The sequence below is a fragment of the Triturus cristatus genome, chromosome 8 (assembly GCF_964204655.1).
Source record: "Triturus cristatus chromosome 8, aTriCri1.1, whole genome shotgun sequence".
NCBI classification, from domain to species: Eukaryota; Metazoa; Chordata; class Amphibia; order Caudata; family Salamandridae; genus Triturus; species Triturus cristatus.
Genome location: NC_140591.1, coordinates 1,074,057,738 through 1,074,084,464, shown reverse-complemented (window position 1 = coordinate 1,074,084,464; position 26,727 = coordinate 1,074,057,738). Strand labels below are relative to the sequence as shown.

Genomic DNA, 26,727 nt, shown 5'->3' with positions numbered 1-26,727 from the left:
ATCGAATGGGTAAAACCCTTTTGATATTTTAGTCCCCTTTTCTAACAAATCAGAATTGATAGCAGGTCAGTTGCCAAACTCCCCAGGTTTTAAACAGTCAATGCAAGGTGTAGTGACAGTTACCTGTGAAAGGAGTGTTGTCACCATGTACATGGGATAGTGGTGAAATCATGATGCAAGGTGTTCCGCTACTATGTGTGATACATTCAGCTAATCCGGGGTTTTACTAAACTGCCCCTTACAGCTGATGCTTTTGAGTCCATACTTAGAATGATAACAGCAAAATTTCAAGTTTCAGAATACAATGTGATGTCTGTTAAAACGTCATGACTGACTTAAAGGGAGACATTTGCCATGGTGACACATGGCCACTATGAATGACCACACAACAATTCCAGCTTCATGTAGTCAGGCAAAGAGTGCAGCAAATCAGTGGTAAGCATGCTTAAAGCATCACATTTCAAGTGCCTTTGAATGCAGGGCTACAACGTAATCTGGTGTAATTCAAATTCTCAATGCTGTGAAAGGTACAATGCTGTTGGCATTGTTGACCATACCTACAATGCTATAATATTCAGTAAGCAATAGGTGAATAACCCCCAACTGTGCCCAGGGGTTTATTGCGACATTTGAATATAGCACTCTTTCTTTTTTAATCCATTAATAGTCCTGTAAACCAGACAGATTCCTGACAGAGTGAGTGCGAGAGTTAATGAGATGTACAAGAGGTAATGAGATTTGAGTTGAGTGCAATACACAGACTTTCTATACTTATCACAGACTAACATATATCCATTGGACACAATGGCCAACAGAAAAAACACTACATAACCTGCATTACCTCTACTTAATTCAATCAGTGATTTATAACAATAACTGCAGATAAAATGTTGTAAACATGAGACAAACACAGTTTTGGTCGATTTTGTGGGTTAGGATTCTGGTTATACACTGATAAGCATTGATTTCAAAAGGTTAGTAAAACACTGAGAAAACACCACTGAAATCTCCTAAAACACAAACACTGAAAACTGGAAAGCCTAAAATAGAATAAACAGTGGTTCTGAATGTCACAATTCAGGGTAGGGCAGGTTTTCTCAGGGAAAAGGCTGGCAAGCCAAGGTTCAGGATTTCCTGATAATAAAGCCTGGTGAGACAACGGAGTGCACAATATTAGTGGGATGTTTTCTTGGAAGAAATGAATGAAAATCTGAAAACAGGAAATTAGACTGGAGCCAACGAATGCATTCCCTGGTACCTCCTGATGCAAAATGACTTACAAGGAATTGACATTTGGCATTGGGATATGTAGTTCATCCCTGTTGGAGGGCCAGAGGATGTTGCTCACCTTACTATGTGATTTTGAACAATCATTAGATCTGGTTGTCTGGCTTGTCTCACATACCATAATCAAAAACCATCTCATGTTGCAACAATATATTTTATTATACCATATACTAAGGGAGGAAATTTAGACTATTTGCTTCATTGCTTCATTTCCACCCATAAGAACTGTGTTCTAATATGACTTCAGTATGCTAAATTGTATGGTTTTGTGCAAATCACTTTACTTCCGTGCACATATATTGTTAATTTATATGTGTAAAAAGAGGTGTACCATCAAACACATACAATTACTAAATAACAATAATATCCACTTGAAATAATGTTTAGATTTTAAGTACAAAAAACTAAAATAAATACATAAATTAAGAAGACAATTTAGTATGTCATTAATTAATTAAACTTAGCAATTATGTCACAAAAGTCATTGATTCGTTGATCTGCCCCTGTACGTTTTTGACCTAAAAAAATGAAGTATTAGAGAAGTGCAAAAATAAATCTCTGTAGTTCTTAACCATAGTGCAAGTGCAATGAACACGTCTTGCTTTTTTTTACATTGATTAGAATATCTTGTCCATCAAAACTTCAGCCTAATAATAAATACAAAAAGTTAACCAGCAGAAGGGTAGTAAACAAATGTTTGTCTGTTGTTATCTTTGGGTGTTACCTGTCTTTTTACACAACCTACGCATTTTACAAATTGTTTCTGAACCCAGAAGTGGTGACACTAACGTTCATGTTTGTTGATCTCCAATCTAAAATGTGGTAACAAAAAACCTTCAGTCTTTGTTTTGACGTTTCTTACGTAAGAGCATCCCAACTGTCTGAAACGAAAGCACAAAATCAAGAAAACATATTCACAAATATGAGCAATAAAAGATTTAGCAGTAATAAACAAAATAATAATAACGCTTCCTAGCTCAGTTAAATCCAATCATCACCTGTCTTTCACCATACACAACATTTTGATAAAAAAGATACAATAATTAAGCCTTTTATTTCTAATTATCTGGTCAAACTCATTGAAGTTTAACTGAGGGTGCTGCTTCTCACCTGTGGCACCTCTGCTTCGCCTTTGCCACATAAGCTCATATTCAGAGTTGTCCAGCCACGCGCTCATTGCTGCAAAGAAACCTGGGCAGAATGTAGACGTGTCACAGCCAGCTTGATACAGTGTAGAATTGTAGGGCAAAATCACCATTGGTATATTAATTACAGAAATCACTTTAACAATTCAAAGGAACAAAATTCTACACACCACCAATAAAAAGTGTGTCCAGATTGGAAAGGCATAACAGTATCTAACCATAGCACTAACACTGTCCAAATACATAGGGCTGCAAACAGCAAACCCTCTTTTCTTGTTACTCGCCACCAACATAAGTATAAGTCCACGCTCCTTACTAATTGCATATATCTGCCACAAATAGTCTGCTTTTGTGACTTAATTTCTGAACCTTTCAGGTGTTTCAGCCCATTCCCTTTTTTTCACTGGCCCACTGTGATCTCCCAACCTTGGTGCCACAGGCTCAACCTTTCTTCAGTTGTTTAGCTCCAGCCAAGTCGAATGCTTGTGGCCGGTAGCAAGAGTGCTCTCGTTCTTCACTTTACCCTTTGCCCCCCTTTTTATCTGTTGAGAGTCTGTCTTCCTGGCTCTCTTCATAGGCACTGGGCAAGACCACATCAGTAGCACATTTTTCATTTTCCACAAAACACAAGTTGGGGAATTCATAAATTAGCACTGGAAAGAAATTATTGTAGATTTTGCTTAGCTTCATTCCATGAGTTACATTATATAAAATTAGGTTTCCTCTCCACTTGTTCTCACGGGGTGACTTAGTGGCACAGTAAAAACCTGTTTGCGGGTTTCTTCTAACTCGTTTGACTAGCACTGCATTAAATATACAAACACATTGTCTAGTAGGAATAGCTATATATGACAGCTCATGGTCACGGACATTATTCTTTAGAGTATGAGGAGAAAGAAATATTTAAGAAAAATGTGCTATGTCAAGCTAATATCACAGTCCTTCTCACCAGACTTCTTCCCCAACTCACCAAAAACACAGCCAGATCACGCCCATCCTCAAACCAGGAAATCTTGACCCAAACAACCTCACCAACAATAGGCCAGTCACCATCTCTCTCAAAGCCAGGAAATCCTGTGTATCCCAACAACTAAACACATTTGTTGATGATAACCAACTTCTTACTATTTTCAGTCCAGTTTGAGATCAAGACTTAGCATGGAGACGACTACCTTAAAAGTCCTTGATGACATCAATGCTGGTGATTCCTAACTTCTGGAATTACTTGATCTCTCTGCAGCACTCAACATAGCTGATCATCATAGCCCACTAAAGGTTTTTGAATAGAGAACCATTATCCTATTAGTGTTTTTATAGATCTTCCTGCAAATGTGTTAACTAGTAAAAGATTGGCCACTCAACCTGCAGAAGATATTGTTATTAATAGATTGAATGGCTATACAGTTAAGTGGGCAGGTGTTGACTCGTTACAACTATGCAAGTCTCTCCTAAGTAGCTGTATAGATGACTTCTTGGTCTGTCTCGATGAAACTGCCAACAAGTCTGATGTCCTTAGCTCTTTTAGAAACATATCTCAGTCCACACAAAACAAATTATTATTAAAAAGCAAAAACCGGGTTGATAGTAAGAAAGGCTGGTTCGACTCTAAATGCTCAAAAGCACCTGCAGCCTTGATAGCTGCCTTACATAAGCCCATGAAAGACCCAGGAGCTGTAAAAAGGGCAAGAGTAGCGTATAAGCTATCCCTCAAAGAGCGTAAGATTGCCATCAAATTGGAATTATGGTGAAATCTTAAGCAAGCCTCAGATCTAAAAGATATGAAAGGCTTCTGGAAGGCGGTGAATGCTCCATTTCTTGCCTCTAGGAATCTGCCCAGTATTGAAATAACAATAGGGGAGGAGCAATGGGTGACTCGTTTTTCTAGTCTCTATTGCAATATGGTAGATCTTCAAAATGAAGAGGCCTCAAGAATAAACCCTTCAAGCCATCTTCCAATCGAGATTGATTTTAACGTCAATGAGGTGATTTTGGCTATAAACGCGAGCATGGGCGGCAAAGCCCCGGGCCCGGATAGTATCCCTGTGGATCTATTTAGATATTGCACCGTGCTTTGGGGACCATTGTTAGCTATGGTCCTAAAGGCTTGTTGTACCCAGGGATTTACAGCTACCTGGACGCAGTCCATACTTGTCCCCATTTTTAAGAAAGGCAATCGCGACGACCCGGCCTGTTACAGATCAATATCACTCCTGGATTCTCTTGTAAAGGTGGCCGGGTGTGTTGTCTTAAACCGCCTGGAGCTCTTGGTGGAGGAAAATTGTATAATTTCAGAGTTACAGTATGGATTTCGCCAAGGTAGGGGCACTGTTGAACAGAGCCTGAACTTGAACCTTCTGTTGGGAAAAAATCTGCAGGCCAAAAGGGGGAGTTTATATTTGTGTTTAGTTGATTTGAGTTCAGCTTTTGACTGTGTCAACCACCAGAAGCTATGGAGTATACTAGAGTCCATGGGGGTGGATCCACCAATCTTAAACTTTTTAAAGCAGTCCTATCTAGACGCCAGGGCCCGGGTGCGTTACAGAAGTAGTGGCGAACTTAGCCACAGTTTCCCTGTTAAGAAGGGGGTGCGGCAGGGGTGCATGCTAACCCCCTTCTGTTTACCCTCTATATTAATAGGCTGGGAGCAACATTGAGAAGGGAATGTCAGGACCTACCATGTATTGGTAAACGGCCACTCGGAGCATTGTAATACGCGGACAATGCTGTCCTATAGGCTTGTACTCCTCTTGGTTTACAAAAAGTTATCTCTAGCTTTTCTGCCTATATGTTAAATCTTGACCTCAACGTAAATATTAATAAAACATTTGCAATGAAATGTTGGAAACCCAATGTCAAGTGCCGAGATTTCTCTATTAACAACAGGAAACTCAATTTTACTAATCATTTTTCTTACCTGGGCATTGTATTCGAAAGAAGGGGTCTATGGGCAAAAGCTATTGAGTCAAGAAAATTGCTATTTTGCAAAGCAACCAGTGCGTTGATACATTTTGCTAGAAAGTTAGGAAAGCGTCCAATTGCTGACTTACGAATAATTTATAAAGCCAAATGCATACCGATTGCTATGTATGGAGCCGGCATTTGGGGCTATGCTAATGTTGGGTCCTTGCAGCTAGTAGAAAACAGATTTTTAAGATATCTTTTAGCGGTACCGAATAGCATCGCTATATTTATTTGCCATGCCGAGTTGGGTTTGTCTTACTTGTCTGACCAGATTAAAATGCAGCCTATTCTGCTCTGGCATAAGGTCTGGACTGGCACTTCTACTAGTTTGAATTGGGATGTGATTAATGACTGTCTGTCTCTTCATGGTGTAGACCGTATTCCCTAGATTACATATGTTAAAACATTTTTAAATGACTTAGGACATCCAGAGTACTTTGCTAAGCCTGACAGTTTGAACCATGCTACCAGGAATGAATTAAAGCTCCTATGTACTGATCATTTGGAGACCATCAGATTGGCTACAAATATCATGAAACCATCAGTAAGAGCACATCAATTACTTTTGACCCAACCAGGAACGCAACCCTATCTGATATACACCTTAGAAATTTATGATAGGTTGTTATTGACCCATCTACGTCTTGGAATTTTTCATATCAGGGTCACTTTTCCAAATATAAATGACTGGTCTCGTTCCTTATGTTTATGTCCCTGCGATAATACGTCTGCACAGTCCACAATTCATGTGAAGTTCTTTTGTAAGTTTTATATTTTGCCTAGGAAAAAATGCATTTTGCCTATTTTAAAAGCGTATGGCTGGAGACAATGCCGCCCTGCCTTTTTGAACTGTGATTGATCACATAGCCAAATACCTGAAAGGGGTGGTTAGATATAGGATGACAATGGATGGCCCCTCTCTCTTTTAAACTGTTCATGATTTCTCTTTTTAATTTAAATTGTTATGATGTAATTCATGTTTTTGAAATGTATTGTGCTTTTTTGGTTTAATACTCTTAAATCGTATAAAGCGTATTCTGATTCTAATTCTGAATAGAGAACTGAAAACCTGCCCATAGAAAATACTGCTCTGGACATCAAGCAACATCCTCCTACTAACGCATCTAAAGATACGTTGACACATCACTCCAAGCAACATAAAAAAATGGGCCCAAGCCATTCCAAACAAATGTTGTTTTGATGACCTTCATCCAATCCTTATATAATCTGTACAATCCTAAGGCTTCATTATTGAAAATACTCTGACTTCACTATGCCACAGCAATAAATGTGCCTAATCCATACATTTCTTGCTGCTGGCTCTGAGAAAAATCAAACATTTCCTGACATCTAACCAACAGAGAACTGTGACCATGCCCTGATAATCGCTCACCTGGATTGCAGCAATGAGATCCTGTGGAGGTCCTACTGTTCTCACTCTCTCTATAAGGCTGTCCTCCACACCAAGGCCTGGCTTATCTCTTTTAAAAGGAAATTTGATTACATCTCGCTGGTACAAAATGAATTTTGCTGGCTACCCATCCAAGCCCGAATAATATTCAAAATTGACTGTTTGGCTCACAAGCCCTTCCCTAACAGCATTTTGTATCATTTCCCGAGGACAGAGAAGGCTTTTGAGTGCATACTCCTTCCTCCTAAAAAACTGCCTTAAACTCTCAAGTGGGATCAAAGCTGTCATTAATTGGATTCATGGCCAGGCTCAGGAGCTCCCTTTCAATGGAATTCATGATCAGCTCCTCGTAAGGATGCTAATGAAAATTCACAAGTTTTGCTCCTTATTAAATGTGTATTATAACCTCCCCTGTTTAAGTTACCCCACTTGTATGTTGTCTCTCTCTTTGAATCCCTACTCTCCTCATATATTTACTCTTGAATTGTATTGGTTATTTATTAAGCACACAATGCTTCTTTAAGGTATAGCAGTGCTCACCAAAACTGGAAATAAATAAATCAAAATTCTTTCAAGCAGTCAGTGGTCAAAGCTCTTGCTAAAAATATCAGGACATCATATATAGTTATTAGCATTGTGTCGTCATTTACATAAATATCTCCCTCACATTGAGCCCATGTGGTGGCAGTGGACAGTGTATTACTAGAACCATGATCAGGGTCATTGGTAATCCATAGAAGAGATTCACCATGACCAGATTAGGCTGTCCTTGTCCCCTCTCTTTACTATCCCCACAATTGAACAACTGGCCATTAAGATCTCATCCTCACTAGAGGTCAGCGGAGTTCGATTTGGTGCCATTGAGAACAAAATGAATCTAATTGTAGATGACATTTTCCTCTACTTCTCAGATCCTGAGATCCACTCAGTCAGGAAAATCCTAAAATACTTTTAAGGAGTATCATGCTTCAAAGGTTATTAGAATACATCGGATATGTGGCATGGTGGGCAAACAAACGGTGAATTGGATTGCCACCCAAGTGATTGCTAGAGGTTGAGATTATTCAAAGCAATCTACTGATCATATTTTTGTCTTACTCAGTGTGACACCCAAAGTACAATGGGTATGTCAATACGTGTTTCCTGTGCTCACTATGCTACAGTGCTTAAGTTATATGCTACTGACAATCCACACATCACTATTTTCGTTTTTTTTAATAATCGTAATTTAACAAAGTAATGAGTCATTAAGAGACACATTTTGTCAAGTTTTTTCCCTGGCATCCGGAAGTGTACTAATTTTCCCAGTCTAAATGAGAGTGTAAACTCCAGCATAAGACTCATCTCATTAACAGTGGCTAAGGGTCTTATGAATAGTTTATTTATTTCATTCAGGAGCCTATCATCCCTTTGAGATTTATCAATTGGTAAATATTCTATTGCCTCTGTGACTTTCTCTGAAAATGTTTTATCTAGCAACTCTTGCTCTTTCACTGACAATTTATTCAATTTGGGTTGCCTTAAACTGTCTTAACTTTCTGCTTTTTATGGGCCAGCTTTTCCTTACATTATTCTTGAAAACTAAGATAAAAAATGTAATTCTTTCATACAAATTGGCCTGTGGGAGGGATGGAAGGAAATAGAAGCTAGGAGGCTTTATATGTTTATCAATTTTGCTTCTTTATTCACAGAACGGATTAACACAGGAGCTTTTTAATGTCTGTTCTTTTCCCCTGGATTCCTGATTTCTTCGGTGTGATCACTATTTTCCCTTTTTCTTTCCTTTTGCAGATTCCTCTTTCCAGATGGAATCCCCAGGAGGCTCAGAAGAAAAAACATAAAGGGGCAGGTGAGTATCTTTAGAATTATCAGATATGTTTAGGCCTACGATAGTGCCCTTCACCACACCCAAAGGTGTCACATATAAAATTGCACACACTCTCTAGGGGCAGGTGAGAGGTGGGCAGTACTGAAGGGAGAGGGGTTATGTCCTGGTCGTTTTTCCCACTCACACTGTGGTAATAGAAATAGAATAGATAGTGGTGGATGTCTCCACACGCAGGCCCAGGAAAAAACACAAAATTAAAAGAAAACTAAAGAAACGCTTAATTGGGTTGACCTCTATGACCTTTTTCTAAGGTCCTTCTGTCTGCCTTAATTGTCCTCTGTTTACTGGACTTTGGCCCAAGGGTTTCCTAATTATGACTGAGTCCAGTGAGGGAGGTAAATTAGGCCAGGTAATGAGATAATGTGCATGTTCATATTATCAAACAAAATTCTGCCCTTTTCTATCGGGCTGTCTGCTGATAATGGGAAGGTGTATATAATGTCACGGTCAGCTCCTCAGGTCTCCTAACCCAAACACCCGTTCCCGCAGTCTCCTTTCCCAACCCTGTTCCCTTCCTCCCCACTGTGAGTTCCCCCATTAAAGCAAAGATAAATGTCCTCGGTCACTCACCGCCCGTGCCACAACTCTTCTGAGTTGCAGCGGCCGTTAAGCTCCTCCTGGGGGGAATCCACTAGTCCTCACTCCACTCCTCGGGCAACTTCTCCTCGTCTCTGGGAATCTCCTTCCAGTTCGTCACCTCCGTTCATTGGCATCTCTTCAGGGCTTTCCTCCTTGGCGTTCTCCGCCACTTCCTAGCCAAGCCTCTCGACCTCGGACTCCAGCCCTTCCTGCTCCGTGGGTGAGGCCCTTTTCTCCTCCTTGCAGGCTCTCAGATTAGTTTTCCCTGGGGTCTCCCCGGGGGGGGCTCCTTCTCCTTCCTGTAGGGGAGAGGTCAGGAGGAATGGTTTAACTCGTTCCTCATCTTCCTTTCTCCAGGTTCGGGACGTTCTCTGGATCCTCGGAGGTTTCCAGTGGGATGACGGATCTATTCCCCCCCCCGGTAAGTAGTGGGCTGCTAGGGACTCAGTGTAGGGCTCTCTCCCTTCTTTTTTAATTGCTCTCTGGATTTATTATTTGAGATAGTTGATTAGCTAATTGTCTAGTTTTCATTTTCTAAGCAAGATATTTACTGGTTTTATTGTCTTCTTCAAAAGGTTTTTATTACATGGTTTATTTACTTAATATTTCCTTTCTGTGGTCTTATCACAGACAGCTCCAACTATCTGCCTGTTAGACCCGTCAGCATTAGGGTGATCTTTACTTAAACCTTTAGCATTCACCCTCCCATTTTGTTGAATGTGTATTTGTTGGCTTTAGGACTCTTTGCACTTTACCAAAGCAAACCAGTTTAAAGTGTTTGTGCTCAATCCCTAAAACATGGTACAATTGACATATTAAATTTACTTAAAAGTCCCTATTAAAGTGGTACCCCATATACTCATGGCCTTTAAATTAAAAGCTACTAGTGGGTCTACCACACTTATTGTGCCACCCACTTAGGTAGTGCCTTAAAACATGCAGCCTGCATGCAGTTTTTAACTGCCTATTCGACCTGGCAATATTACCCCTTGTCAAGCCTTAAACTCCCCTTTCATTGTATATAAGTCACAATTAAGTTAGGCCCTACGTAGCCCATAGGTCAGGGTGCATTGTAATTAAAAGGTTAGACATGTACTTTAAAGTTTTACATGTTTTGGTAGTGAAACAGGTGAACAATCCGTGTTTGGTGTCTGAGAAATTGCAATTAAAAATCCTCTTTAATGGTAAAGTTGGATTTTAAGTCACAATTTTGAAAATGCCACTCTTAGAAAGGTAAATGTCACACAGATGATGGGCAGAATGCAGAGCAAAACAAACATACACCCCCAATTAATAGATCTGGGTTAAATCCATCATTCTTTTGCTCACCATACCACCCCAGTTTGCCATATCCAAATCTGTCTTGACCCTGTGCCTCATGGTAACAGTCCAGCCTGAACTGCCAAGCCAGGTCTTCACTGGACCGGAAACAAGCATCCTGGGACTGGTTTCGGGGAATCACCCCTCTTCTCCCAAGCTAGTTTAAATCCAGTGGCACAGTGAGCCCGGAAACCCACGTCTGGGCATACCCAGCGCACTTAGGGCGAGAAAGTAAAAGTCACACAGATGATGGACAGAATGCAGAGCACATCAAACATTCACCCAGTCAATAGATCTGGGTTAAATCTATCGTTCTTTTGCTCACCATGCCACCCCAGTTTAGACCCAGTCATATGCAAATCATCCTTGACCCTGTGCCTCATGGGAAGAGTCCAGCCCGAACCGCTAAGCCAGGTCCTCCCTGGACTGGAAACAAGCATACTGGGACCGGTTTCGGGGCATCACCCCTCATCAGCCATACTAGCTTCAATCCAATGACACAGTGAGCCCAGGACCCACATCTGGGCATACCCGGCACACTTAGGGCGAGAAAGCAAAAGTCATACAGATGATGGACAGAATGCAGAGCAACCTAACATTCACCCCCAGTCAACAGATTTGTGTTAAATACATTGTTCTTCTGCTAGAAAGGTGGCATTTTCCTGCCCTGACTATCTGGTGGCTGCAGCCTGTTCCTGGGTCACCATAGTGGGTGTAGTTGGCAGTTGGACTTTGTTTATTCCTCCCAGAGAGCCACAATATAGAGTGACTAGGAGTACCCGGATGGGCCATCAACTGGCAGGATGAGAGGAGGAGCTGGTCACAACCCTACTTGCAACTGTATAGGCTGTGGTCTGCCTTCACACAGAGGACTTGTCAACCCTGCATTGTTCATGCAGCCAGCTTATAGCCAGGGAAAGGGGAAGCAGGAAACTTCAAGCACTTCAAAGGGAATTATCTAGACCGTCTCCTACTTAAAAGGAGGCACTAGGTATAAAAGTAAGACTCTCAGACCCACTCTTCAGTTCATTTTCTGGACCTGCGGAAGGGCTCTCAGAGGATTGCCTGCTGCTGTGGCCTGATGTGTACTCCACAAGACTACTTTACTGCACCTTGAAGGACTGCCGTGCTGCCTCAAGCCTGCCTTGAACCCACATAGGTCTGCATGATGCTTGAGCCCTGTTCCCCTGCTTGAACCCAGGACTACCAGAGTGACTCTAAGAGCTAGTTGACTGGCCTCCTGATCAGAACCTCAGGGACAGAAAAGGCTTCAACCACCTTGAACCCACACCTGGACTCAGACTAAGTGAGTACTAACCCCCAAGCTGTGCACCTCCACTCCTGGACCCTTGGTGGTGGTGCCTGGCTTCGTGGCAGCCCCTGCTACATTCTTCTCCGCAAGAGAAAATCTTGTTCAGCAGCCTTTGGCAAAAAGGTTATTCGACCTTGTGAAACTCTCATTGACTACAGCCTCCAGCTTCGTCCCGCTGGAGATTTTCGGCTTACAAAAAAGATACTAAGTCCGAACGCATAAACCTTCACCACGACTTAGTCCAATGGCTCCCTACTGATGATGCTCCATCCCCAGACAGCACCTGCAGCCTTGCCCCACTGAACTTTACCTTCTCAGAAAAATGTTCTTCAAATTTCTTCTAAGTCCGAAGGTAAGTGCCAACCGGGCCGAACCCACTTTTTTTTATCAAACTTGCGCTCCATCACAGTAGGCCATATGTTTTTTACTTTACCCCGGTCTGATACTACTATATGGCAGCGGTTGGTGCTTTGATATTTAAAGCGCCATTTTTTACCTTAAACTTCACAGCTCAGGTTCTACCAGTTATTTATTAAAATGTACTATATCTAAATTGGTGTGAGATTTTTCTTGTGCTTTGTTTTCACTTTATTACTCTTTGTGTGCTGCATAAATATTTTACCCATTGCCTCTAAGTGAAGCCTGACCACTTTGTGCCAAGCTACCAGAGGGTTAAGTACCGGTTAATTTAGTGATCTTTGTGGTTCCCCGAGAGGGATTGTGGCTGTTAACAGCCCACTCAACCAACAACCCAATTTCTCACACTGTTGCAGACAGCCTTGTTTGCAAAATTAGACAGATTCAATCCTTGCTCATGATTAGTTGACCTCACTGTCAATCTCAGTTCTCTGATTTTATTTGTGGCTTATTCTGTTTGCCCCTCTCCTGGAGCATAACTCTTTTACCTCTGGCAATTGTGTAGCATTACTCTGCTGATGTCATGGAACTATTTAGCACTCCATGAGAGGGCATGTCCTGCGTCTTGCACCATCCTCTCATTGCCTCTGCAGAGAGAGCATGTCTGTGCTCTTTTGCTCACCGCCCCACCTTCCCATCACATATCTTTCCTCCCACTTTTCCTTTCAGCCTCCAATGAAAAGCATTGTGGCCTTGTGCCCCCCTCTCTCTCTCCCTTCCTCCATCTCTCTCTGGTTCCCCTTCACCAATCTGTTTAATTTAAAGGACAATTTCCCTCGACCCGCATGTCCCTCCCTTTGTGATGCCCGCTGTTAAAAAAGAAATCAGCCATGTTGACTTTGTCAGTAGTGGTTTTAGAATGCCACTCTGTACGTTTCTTCTAGTAGGATCCTTTTTGACAGAATTTCATGGGGTTGATCAGTTTCCAAATGTTGGCTGAACCTTAACTGGGCAGCCTGGGACTTGGCCAGGAAACGGGTCTGTCAGCATAGTGTCCCTCATTCTGCAATATTTATACAAATATAATACATGGAATCCTGCAATATTTGTATAAAAAAATTCTTTAATGTCTTTATAACAGGCGACTTGTGACACACCCAAACGCCTGTTATAAAGAAATGATGAAAGAACTTAACCGTAAAAACTTATTATAGTTGAGTTCTGACAAGCCCAGAAGTCGAGGGGAAAGGCAGGTCAGGTCACTGAGCATAATTAAAGCAACAGTTTAAGGAACAAAATGAAACATTGCTTTCCTTTTTCGGCTCTGTTTTTTAGCAGTATAGTGACAAGCAGAAAGGAGATATTATGGCAACATGTTTTGCTTTTGCACTCCTTGGGTAATTATAGAAAAGTTAGAATCTTTCTGCATGTTTTTACACATTCCGAGTTGCCATGCCTTTTTTAAAAACAAAATGCCTGCATTAACCTGCTTCTAATATATTTTGCAACAATTATCTAACAGTTTTTGATGCACTTAATTTTGCACAAGAGATTCTATTTTTTATTCTTCAACTTTGCATACATGCTCTCCCTTTCATATGAAAAAGCTAAGCACAAAGGATTTAAGTGGTTTGTGGGAAAGGTGATGTTGTGACCATATATTATAAGGGATAAGGTACACCCTGCCGGACATTAGATGGATGTTGCAAATCACATCGGCATTCCATAACTTCATAAAGGAGCTCAGCCTTCGGTCTCATTCCTCTGTATGGTCATGGAACACTTTTATCCCATATATATCCTAAAAAATTAGAGATGTTAAAATATAAGCACCAACTATGAGGCACAGTTGTGTTTGCAACTAAAGTACTCATTTCTGTGAAGCTGTCCATTCCATACGAGCAATTACTATGAACATATCCTATCTTTTCTGTAGTTTTATCCTATTTTATTGGCCACTTACCCCATTGATGGCCCGGGGCACAAGTGTGCACTGGTGAGGAGTTTTTAAAGAGTGGCACTCTCCTCCAATCGTCTTGACCCAATTGAGTGTGCATTCTTCTGTTCATTTTCGGACTTCTTGCTGGTTACAACTTTTATATCAATGATGTTTTCCCACTGGCCTTCAGGTTGTACCTATTTTTTTCAAGAACAAGATTTTCCAGCAAAAGAGGGGTGGTTTGATTTCTTTAGTGGGCAGAAATAATTATTTTATTGGTTTGCTTTTTAGAGTCATAGTACAGTGTAAATAATTAATTTCATGATTTGGTTATGCAAGTTTATCCCAAAACCTAGGAAATTGGTTTATCTTTTGGCTTATTTTAAAGGTACATTTTTGTATATTGTGCTTCGATCTATTTATAGTTATTTTCCCTCCTCTGCATTAGATGCATATTATTCATAAGTGAGCGAGCATATTAATACACTGAAGCTAGCACATATGTTTGCTCAGTTCTGACCTCTTATACCTCTGCTTTTCGACTAATGAAAGCAACATACAGCTCTGTTGGTGCACTCTATATACAACATGCAGCAGCCACTCCTGCTATTCCAGTGTCGGAAGCGACACACAGCTCTGCCAGTACACCTGTCCTGCAGGGCATCTTTCTATTGCTTAGAGAAGCAGTAAACAGCTCCACCAATGGACCTCAATCTTCACCTGCAGCACTATCTACTACCACTTACAACTCAAAACCATGCACGCAGGGCTGCCTTTGGGTCTCTCCCCTAACCTACAGCATGCATCTTTTACTTTCCATATTCTGCAACCCTCATATATAGCTCTGAAGATGTGCCCCAGTACCATGATGCAGCCTTGGCCCATCCTGCTATTTTAGTACTGGCATCTATGTAATTCTGACAACCATGATCTCCAGTTCTGACCGCCATCATCATAGTTATTTCAGCACTTGAGCTCATACACAGCTCTGTCAATTCACCTCATTTGTCATCTATTGCATTCCTATACTGGGACTCACAGCTTTGATAAGGTACCTGATTCCAGTCCGACACGATGGATAGCACACAACTCTGACAACTCACCTCACTCCTAATCTGTCGAACTCTCACAAAAGGGCGGGCGAATCAATCATTCCTCGCACTCAGCCCCGGAAGACTCAAAGACTGCCAACAGGCTTCATCGAACACGACCAATTCTCCTGCCTCTACTGCCGCCAGATCTTCACCTCCGCTCCGACCTCTAACACAGCCGACGCCAGCACCGGCGACACCCTAAGATGCATCCTCCTCAACGTGCGCTCCATACACAAACACGCCATGGAAATCTGGGACCCACTCGACTCTCTCTCGCCCAACATCGCCTTCTTCACGGAGACCTGGCCCAACACCTCCTCCGCCCCAGACATCAACACCGCCAACCCGGAAGGTTCCAAGATCCAGAGGAAGGACCACCCAAACCACCCAGGAGGGGGCCTCGCCATTGCCCATCAGAACACCCTCCACCTCCAGCTAAACCTACCCCTCCGCCAAGCACCTGCACTTCCAGATCCAGACCAAGCCCAACGCCACACTCCAAGGAACCCTCGTCTACAGACCCCCCCACCCCTGGACACACTTCGCCACCACCATCACCGACTTCATCGCACCCCACGCCATCCCCTTAATAAACTACATACTCATCGGAGACCTGAACTTCCACCTCGACAACCCCAGCGACCCCAACTCCACAACACTTCAGGATAGTCTTGCCAACATCGGACTCAAACAGCTTGTCACCACACCGACCCAGCGAGCAAGGCACACCCTCAACCCCATCTTCGCTGCAGGCACAGGTGTCCACTTCAGCCACACAATGCAACCACCATGGACCGATCACCACTGCGTACACTTCACCGTCGACCAACCCAAGGCACCCAAACCGTCCCCATGCCCACCACGAAGGAGACAACCACACCGGGTCATCCGACGCAAACGTCACAGCCAGAGAACTCCACACTTTGATCTCCAACTGCGCAGACCAGCTTGCCCCACTATGCAGCGCCGACAAACAACGTCCCAGGAAAGCCGCCGGGTGCACCACTGATCTCCAAGAAGCCAGACGCACCTGCAGGCGCCTGGAGAAGAACTGGAGAAACACCAAGACAACCGAAAACTACACCACCTACAAGGACTCTATGACAGACTACCACAACCAAATCAGAACCACCAAGAGGAATTTCATCCACAACAAAATCCTTGCCAACTCCACCAACTCCAAGGAACTCTTCAGTGTCATTCAGGAATTCACCAACACACACAGCAAAGCTACAGACATCACCCCCTCCCAGGACCTCTGTGACAAGTTTGGAACCTACTTCCACCTTAAAACCAAAAACCTCTACAACCACTTCGGCGACCATCCACCGGACACAACAGCCAGCCCCCGCCCCTTCCCCAGAGACACCAGTCAGCCCACCATCTCCAACTGGACTCCGATCACAGCCGAAGACACTGCCTCAACCATGAAAGGCATCCACTCGGGGGCCCCCACCGACCCCTGCCCTCCTCACATCTACCACAAAGCCACTGCCGCCATCGCAGTCCAACTACAACAAACCATCAACACCACCTTCAAAGCAGGCACCTTCCCAGACCTTTGCTCAAGAATCTGACCCCACTGACCTCAAGAACTATCGGCCTATCTTACTCCTTCCCTTCGCAGCCAAAGTTGCAGAGAAAACAGTCAATAGGGTACTGACACGATTCATCAAAAAGAACGCCATCCTCGACCCGTCCCAATCTGGATTCCAAAGCAACCACAGCACCGAGACCGCCCTACTTGCTGCCACAGAGGACATCCGCACCCTCATGGACCAAGGCCACTCTGAAGCCCTCATCCTACTCGACCTATTAACGGCCTTCGACACCGTCTCCTACCGCACACTAGATGCCAGGCTACACGACGCAGGCATACAAGGGTCAGCACTGGACTGGATCCGATCATTCCTCACCGGAAGAAGCCAAAGGATCAGACTGCCACCCTTCCTCTCCGATCCCACGAAAATCACCTGCGGAGTCCCACAGGGGTCATCACTGAGCCCGACCCTCTTCAACATCTACATGGCCCCCCCTCGCAGCCATCGTCCAACAATACGGCCTAAACATCGTATCCTATGCCGACGAGACCCAGCTCATCCTCTCCCTCACCAAACACCCCACCACCACCAAACTCAACTTCCAGAAAGGAATGCAAGACGTTGCAGTCTGGATGACCAACAGCTGCCTGAAACTCAACGCCAAGAAGGCAGAAGTCCTTGTCTTGGGAACCACCCCTTCTGCATGGGACAGCACCTGGTGGCCGACCTCCCTCGGAAGGCCACCTACCCCCTCAGACCACGCCAAGAACCTCGGAGTCCCACAGGGGTCATCACTGAGCCCGACCCTCTTCAACATCTACATGGCCCCCCCTCGCAGCCATCGTCCAACAACACGGCCTAAACATCGTATCCTATGCCGACGAGACCCAGCTCATCCTCTCGCTCACCAAACACCCCACCACCACCAAACTCAACTTCCAGAAAGGAATGCAAGACGTTGCAGTCTGGATGACCAACAGCTGCCTGAAACTCAACGCCAAGAAGGCAGAAGTCCTTGTCTTGGGAGCCACCCCTTCTGCATGGGACAGCACCTGGTGGCCGACCGCCCTCGGAAGCCCACCTACCCCCTCAGACCACGCCAAGAACCTCGGCATCGTACTTGACTCATCACTCACCATGAACCGCCACGTCAACGCCATCACCTCCAGCTGCTTCAACACCCTCTGCATCCTCCGCAAGACCTTCAGATGGATCCCCACTGAGTCAAGGAAGACAGTCACCCACACACTCATCACCAGCAGACTGGACTATGGAAACGCACTCTACGCCGGCATCAACAAGTCCCTACTCCGCAAACTCCAGACAACACAGAACACCGCCACCAGGCACAAACACATCAGCCAACACCTACGAAGACTCCACTGGCTCCCCGTGGAGAAAAGAGTCACCTTCAGAATCCTCGCTCATGCCTACAAATGGCTACACAACAACGGACCCAAATACCTCAATGACAGAATCAACTTCCACGTACCCAAAGAAATCTCCGATCTTCCAGCGTCGCACTAGTAGAAACCCTGCAAATCCACAGAGCCAGAACAGGCGGAAGATTCTTCTCTAACATTGCAGCCAAATCCTGAAACGAGCTACCGGCAGACATCAGACGTGCCCCCTATGAACCGCGATAACGTGGTGACTAGACTTGGTGAAGTCTCCTCCTGTGACTGTGATAATGGCAGAACGGACTTCAATTCAATTCAATTCAAATGATCTTTATTCGGAATTTGGTACATCCATAAAAGTACATACAGAATAAAACACATAAAAACATATATAAAAATTAAGAACAAGATTTCCAGTTGGGTTTGAGCAGCATATATATAACGTAAAGTGCATAGTACATAATAAGGATATACATTAGTCTATTAGTATATGTAGTCGTAGATTCCACTTTATCCACTTCCAAAATAATCATACAGATCCAAACACACATATAATTGATTCTGTATACAATTTATATCAGAATGGTAAGGAGCAATGTGCATTCAATGACCATTATGCGTGTTCCATGCTTGCCCTAGATCTCACACAGACTTTTATAAAACAATTTACAGTATATATAACCTCGTCTGTTGGCAACATTTGTAGGAATCTCAATGCCAGATTAAAGTCCCTTAGATTATATTTACGGAAAATCGGCATTAAATATTGACGGGTATACAACTTATAATGGCCACAGAAGAAAAAATAGTGCAACAAACTTTGTTTTCCAGCCTCTGCACAAGGGCAATCCAGCTCTTCTAAACTTTTGTTATAGCCAAGAGGGAAGCTTAGTAAATAGACAATGCTTCCTTCCCGGAACCTGAATAAAAGGCTCCGGTTCCGTCTTCCTATTGGGATTGACAGGTATCTGCAGGGCTTGTTTAAGTTATCATTGCCTGGATCAGTTAGTGGCAAATATTTAATAACAGCAGGTTTTACCAATTCGGATCTCCTTCGTTCCTCCTTATATAGATCAAACAGTGCCCGTTTTACACTGTTCTTGTGAGCGGGGGCAATGGTATTAGGGGCGCTGAACAAAGAACCATGTCCCACGCTCAACAGGCTATTATTGACTGCATTTAACCAGGGTATAAGGTGGGATCTTTTGTATAATAAACAATCAGATATTATACTGCGTGTTAAGGATGCAGCTGGATTGGACCATATTTTTATCCAAAAAAGCGCGGGCCTTGACCTAATAAAATCAGCAATATATGGCAGCCTAAGTTCATTGTGACAAATAAATGTGGGCGCACAGGGAACTCCCCCCAGCACCCTTCTACAAAATCTATTTTCCTCCAACTGGAGAGACGTGCTGTTACAATAACTCCACACTTCTGCTCCATATGTCCCAGTTGGTTGGGATTGGGTACGATAAATATTGAGCAGGGGGGAAATGACATCAGCCAGTTTGGGTTGTCGGAGAGATAAAATTGAGTTGATTGATTTGCCAATTTTATTTCTCGCATAGGCAGCATGTGGCTGCCATGAGCCTGTATTAGAAAATAGTAACCCTAGATAAGGGAAGGTGCTGGTGCATTTTAATATATTGTCCCCTGATTTAATTGAAGTAATGTTGTACTTTTTAGGTCCACAGTTCATAATGAAAGATTTATTAAAATTGGTACTTAAGCCCAAATCGGACATAAAAGCAACAAACCCAGTGATTAAAGTGCGTAAAGCATTCGGGGTACGCCCCATTAATACTGCGTCATCCGCATAAAGTAGGGTAGAAATGGCGGAACCGTTTATAATTGGTACATCCTTAGTGTTCTTGCTCAAAGAGCAGCTCAACCCGTTAATATATAAAATAAGAAGCAGTGGGGCGAGTACGCAGCCCTGTCTGACTCCTCTACTAATAAAAATATCATCAGATAATTCACCATCATTATTAATACGTACTCTCGCCTTTAGATCCCTATGTAAATAAGAGAGAAAATATACCAGTGAGTCATCCAAACCATAATCAAGCAAAAGTGACCACAACCTAGAACGATTAACAAAATCAAATGCGGAACTCAGATCCATAAAACCTAAATAAAGCGGGGACTTTTTAACAATGGTATATTTGGCCATAATCAAATTCAAATTAAGACATTGTTCGACAGTGCCCACAAGGCTTCTGAATCCCAATTGACTGCAGTGTAAAACATTATTATCCTCAGCCCAATTCCTTATCCTTTTAAAAATTACCCTTCCAAGAACTTTGAGCGTATTATCGATCAGTGAAATCGGGCGGTAGCAGGCAGGATCCGACCTGTCACCTTTTTTGAATATCGGTACGATGACACTGTTCGACCAGGATTCGGGAATTGAGCTGTCAGCCAAGTTATTAAATAAGTTACATAATAAAGGGGCCCAAAAATTGATTTCAGATTTAATCTGGTCAATAGAAAGACCATCCGGGCCGGGAGCTTTATTACTAGCGCTCTCAAATATAGCGTCCTCGGCCTCGGATATTGAGAAGTTCAGTCGGTCAACGGTGTTGGATAGGGGGACAGTGTCTAGAGAAGTGGGTGATATAGCATAAATTTTGGAAAAGTGCTCTACCCACACCTCGCCAGTTATATTGCAATTGATTGGTTTGATGTTAGAACCAAAGGATCTGAGGGACTTGACTTCTCTCCAGAAACCTGTTGTGTCTTTTAATGAGGCAGTGCGCGTGAGAGATTTCCAGTGATTAATCACTAGGGCCTCAGATCTAATGCGTAACATGGATTTGTATTTTGATCTTAATTCTCTCACAAGTTGAGCGTCCCTAGGATTGATTTTTAAGGCCGCCCTCAGGTCCCTATTGGCCTTAGAGCAGGAGGAGTCAAACCAGCGAGGGCCATGATCTATATGAGGCCTAGCTGGTTTAGAGGATTCTCTTTTAATAGCCCCACAAAGATTACCAAAGGCAATAACCACATCGTCGCTTGGGCTAATGTGCGACAGACAAGTCTCTACTATCTTAAGGTGTTTATTAATTACTCTAGCTAAAATATCTTTATTGTCCACCCCTTTCCATATTAATCTTAGTCTATCAGTAGATAAAACCAGATTTTGTGCCCCAAACTCTGCTCTCGATGCAACCTTCGTGATCTGTGGATTATCTAAGTATATTCTAAGCGGGTAGTGATCACTATATGCGGAACAGATGACTTCTACTTTTAAAATTATGTCACACAATGTCGGACAGATAAATATATAGTCTATCGTAGAAGCGCAGCCCTGGCCTATATATGTAGGTGTTGATATATTGTTTGCACTAGAACCAGCAATTTCCATTGCATTTACTAAATCACGGGAGGCTAGATGGTTTTTCAACTCTTCACCGTTTCTACATGGAGGACTATTGCGGTACATATGAGCATTAAAATCCCCTCCGATGCAAATGCCATCAAAGGGCCCATACTTCTGCCCCTCCATAATTTCATCAATAAAATTGAACAGTGACAAAAAATTGTCATTGGGACGAGTAACAAAATCATTATTATAAAAGTTAATTATGCATAGTTTCATCCTGTTGGTGTACTTCATAGCCATAAAACATTTACCCGGTGTAGGGATCAATTTGATTTGTACCCCGGATTTTATTTTAGTCCAGATAGATAAACCCCCACTGGGGCGACCCATAGGTGAAGGAGAAGCCTTTAAATTATAACAACAAAAACCCTCCATTGTAGGTGTAGTTGTGCACCAAGTCTCTTGTAGCATCAATATGTCACAGTTATTTTTAACCCATTCTAACCATTCTTTAATTTTCATTTTAGTATTAAGACCCGCTATGTTCCAACTTACAAAAGATAGTTCGAAATCCTGGGGCAATAGTCTTTGGTTCGTGGGTTTTTCTCTCACTACAGTCCGTGGCAAAGGTTGTGGGACTTCCTGAGTTTCAGTGGTTGATGCCAATGATAATTCGACTGAATTAGTCGATGTGGGTCAGTCTAGCATATCCAAATCTGACAAAGGTGCAAATCTATTAAACATATTGAATGGAAATGAAGCTGGCTGGAATTGCATAGGGGGTGGCTGAAAATGCATTGGTGGTGGTTGAAATTGCATTAAGGGTGGCCGTGATTGCATTGTAGGTTGTCTGTAAAAGTAACTCAAAGGTAACATAGTTACAACCGTAGAAATAGCAGAGCAGTTACCATTCCTGTTGAGTAGATGTCTTACAGTACCAGGGTTTTTAAAATTGAGAACGATACAGTCACCTTCCTTATCTTTAGTTAGGGGGCCAACCCAAGACACCCTACGAGCCGATAAAATCTCTCTTGAGATGTCGTATCCGGCACCTTTGTGCTTAGTTAGCCAGTCTATACATTTGTTTCGCAATTGCACCCATGATTCCCCCTGTTCCTCCCTCAACGATGGTACTCCTGCAAGGACCAGGACAAAAGGACAGGCATCCGGTGGCAAATGTAAGGCAGGCCCTTGATGTTTAATAGGCCTGCTTGTCCCTGCTTGCCCAATACCTTTATTGTTAACAGCAGTTGGTCTTATTGCTGTTATAGATTGGATGGAGCCGTTCTTGTGGTTAGTGGCATTTTTATTAATAATAACGGAAGGGGCAGTTTGTCTAGGTGCAGGCGTTGGGGTAGATTTGGGAGGTAAATTGGATTTTGCCAAGTTCTTCCCTCCATTGGCAGATCGGGGTTGAATTGTAGGTGGTACAATAGAGGGGGCTGATGTTCCAGGGTTACTCGTGCCACCACCCGGTAAGGTGGGAACTTCCTGTTTCTTTAGTGACAGAGTGTTGCTTACAGATTCAAGTTGTTTTACGAGACGGTCAGCTCTGATTTGATCCAAGATGACAGACCCCTTTCTTTTTACTTCTTCGTTTCTAACCAGGATATCTAATCTATCAAGTCTTTTAAAAACATTATTAAACTGATTGATCATTTGCTTCTCTAATCGATTAAAAATAGTATCCACTATAGTTTCTATAAGGTTCCCATTCTGTTTCGAGAGATGATAATTATCTCCCATTAGTGTTGTTTGGGTCCATATAGTGTTAGAGGTCCCACTTGAGTCAGTAGTGGTTGCGGTAGGAGTATCATCATCCGCGACCACAAGGTCTTTATCCACAACATGAACAGTTTGTGCCCCAGTAGGTTTTTGTTTATTCCACAAGCTCTGAGGCGTAGGCTGATTCTTGCTAGTTGGGGGTTGTTTCCTTTTATTGGCACTGGGTTTGGTAGTGCCTCTTTTGCGTTTTTCCCCTCCCTGTTTATTACTAGTGTCCATAGATCCCAAGGTAGTAACATCATCCTGGGAGGCGATTGTAATAGTGGGAACAATTTCAGACAACAGGGATACGGGGGATGTTAATACCAATACCGGTTTTGTAATAACAACAGCTGGTGATAGTGGAAACCCAGGGCTATTTGACAATGATGTCGGCTGAGTAATATTGTTAGTGCAGCTCATGGACATTCTTCTTTCAGTGTCAGCTATTTCATTTGATACCCAGTTCAATGCATTTTCAAGTAGGGACTCAAATGTAGCAGGGGGGAAAGGGAAATCGTCCTGTATAGCACCAGCATTAGCAGACTCCATAGTAGGAGAAAATTTAGACTCACCACAGACGAGATGACAATGTTAGAGGGGTGGCCCGCCCGACCACTGCAGACCACTGACGGCCACAGACGGCCCGCCCTCTGCCCGGGCTCCGCCCGGCGCCGTCCGCGCGCGTCCGCGACGCGGATGGAGCTCCGCGATTTTATGCACCTCCTGGTGCGCAGGACAGGAAGTGGTGGTGTGCAGCCGCAAGGGACGCTGGGAACCGTAGTTCCTCCCCTCGGCAGCCGAGATGGTGAATGGCGCCGTCAGCGGAGGTTACCAGCGGTGTTTGCAGCCCAGCGCCCAGCAGCAGTCTCCAAACGGTGAATGGGCTCCTGCCTCGCACTCGACAGGCTTTCTCCACAGTCCCCGCTCCACCGAGGGAGCTCCGCGATTTTATGCACCTCCTGGTGCGCAGGACAGGAAGTGGTGGTGTGCAGCCGCAAGGGACGCTGGGAACCGTAGTTCCTCCCCTCGGCAGCCGAGATGGTGAATGGCGCCATCAGCGGAGGTTACCAGCGGTGTTTGCAGCCCAGCGCCCAGCAGCAGTCTCCAAACGGTGAGTGGGCTCCTGCCTCGCACTCGACAGGCTTTCTCCACAGTCCCCGCTCCACCGAGGGAGCTCCGCGATTTTATGCACCTCCTGGTGCGCAGGACAGGAAGTGGTGGTGTGCAGCCGCAACGGACGCTGGGAACCGTAGTTCCTCCCCTCGGCAGCCGAGATGGTGAATGGTGCCGTCAGCGGAGGTTACCAGCGGTGTTTGCAGCCCAGCGCCCAGCAGCAGTCTCCAAACGGTGAGTGGGCTCCTGCCTCGCACTCGACAGGCTTTCTCCACAGTCCCCGCTCCACCGAGGGAGCTCCGCGATTTTATGCACCTCCTGGTGCGCAGGACAGGAAGTGGTGGTGTGCAGCCGCAAGGGACGCTGGGAACCGTAGTTCCTCCCCTCGGCAGCCGAGATGGTGAATGGCGCCGTCAGCGGAGGTTACCAGCGGTGTTTGCAGCCCAGCGCCCAGCAGCAGTCTCCAAACGGTGAGTGGGCTCCTGCCTCGCACTCGACAGGCTTTCTCCACAGTCCCCCAGAACGGACTTGTAGCAGTAACCAATGCCGCCCACTGTGGTTTTTTTAATTTATTTTATCTGCGAGCATATGCTGATACCCGCTGGGGATTGACAGAGTGAGCACTGCAAATACCAAAATTCCCCGGAAGACTGTTGGGGCGGGGCTTAATTGAATAAAAGCAGGTGTTCAAATTACTCAGTGTGTGTCTCGCTTGTTGCCAGTGAAGAAGGGCATGCCAGCCTGAAACGCATTTGGCGAAGGTAAACAGGACATTGATTTCTTGCACAACCCGCTGCATACCGGTATGAGATGGGTTTCACCATAAGATCCTTTCCTGAATGAGTGTCTCTCTTTGTCGAATATATATATATAAATATAAATATATATATATAAGGTACCAATTTCGGATGTAACAGGAACACCGCAATTATATTTACTACCAAAAATTCATAAAAATGCAGAGTGTCCTCCCGGCAGACCAATCATATCTGCCATTGGGAGTTTATTTGAGAATACCAGCAAGTTCATAGACTTTTTTCTCCAGCCATTTGTACGGACTTTACCAGCTTACATTAAAGACACTGGTGATTTTCTCACTAAGATTTTTGATTTTAAATGGCAAGAGGATTATTTGTTTGTTACACTAGATGTACAGAGTTTGTACACTAGTATAAGACATCAGGACGGCATGAGAGCTACTAAATACTACTTGAGCACAAGAGATTCAAGTTTACATGAACATACAGTGATGTTGTTACATATGGTGGAGTGGTGTTTAACTAATAACATTTTCTTGTTTGACAGGCTATTATACAAACAGGTACAAGGTACAGCCATGGGTACTTGCTTCGCCCCCAGCTATGCGAATTTGCATATGGGCTGGTGGGAGGAGCAAGTACTCATGACACAGTGTAATACTCAAATGTGTGAAAATGTTGTTGTATATCAACGTTACATCGACGACATCTTTATTGTGTGGAAGGGCAGTGAGTCGAGTGCCATTGATTTTGTAAATGTGATCAATACCAATGATTTAAATCTCAAGTTCACAAGCACTATAGACAAGCAGTCCATTGTATTTCTTGATTTAGAACTTTACACTATGAGAAACCGTATACACTCACGTACACACCGTAAACTGACATCAGGGAATGCCATTTTACATGCTCAGAGTTTTCACCCTGTTAAACTCATTGAGAGCATTCCCTTTGCTGAGTGCCTCCGTATGAAGAGGAACTGTAGCACTACTGAGAGCCTTACTGTAGCGACAAACAATTTATGTACAAGACTCAGCAACAGAGGCTACAAGGAAAAGACTCTCAAATTAGCTAAGTGGAAGTGTCACAATATCCAAAGAAAAGATCTTCTTTTCAAGAACAAGGGCAACAGATTAACCTTAGGGGAAACAGCCCAACAGACACCGAGGCTAATCACTGGCTACAATAGGTTCCATCAGAGATTCAGACAAATTCTATACAGACATTGGCCGATAGTAAGATGTGACCCTATTATAGGTCCTTCGTGTGCTAAGCTCCCCCAGTTAACTTTCAGGAGAGCTAAGTCCATGAAACAGGAACTTGTATCCAATGCTCCTGTATCCGACAAAGGTACTAGCTGGCTAAAAACTCAAAGAGGATTTTTCAAATGCACAAAGTGCAAAGCCTGCCAGTACGGAATCAACACCAAATCTATTGTGACCCCTCTCAGAAAAACTCCCATTGAGATCAGGGAGCATTTCACGTGCAAAACCGAATTCGCGGTGTACGTGTTACGCTGTACATGCA

At 43.7% G+C, this 26,727-nt stretch overlaps 1 long non-coding RNA gene across 1 annotated transcript in view; it reads right to left on the bottom strand.

The window, feature by feature from the left end:
- Positions 1-2,452: 2,452 nt before the first annotated feature.
- Positions 2,453-26,727, bottom strand: part of LOC146805400 (uncharacterized) — a 113,477-nt gene continuing 89,202 nt past the window's right edge. The window contains exon 3 of the long non-coding RNA XR_014967840.1: positions 2,453-2,478. This is a non-coding gene — a long non-coding RNA (uncharacterized LOC146805400). The remainder of the gene's footprint in view (positions 2,479-26,727) is intronic.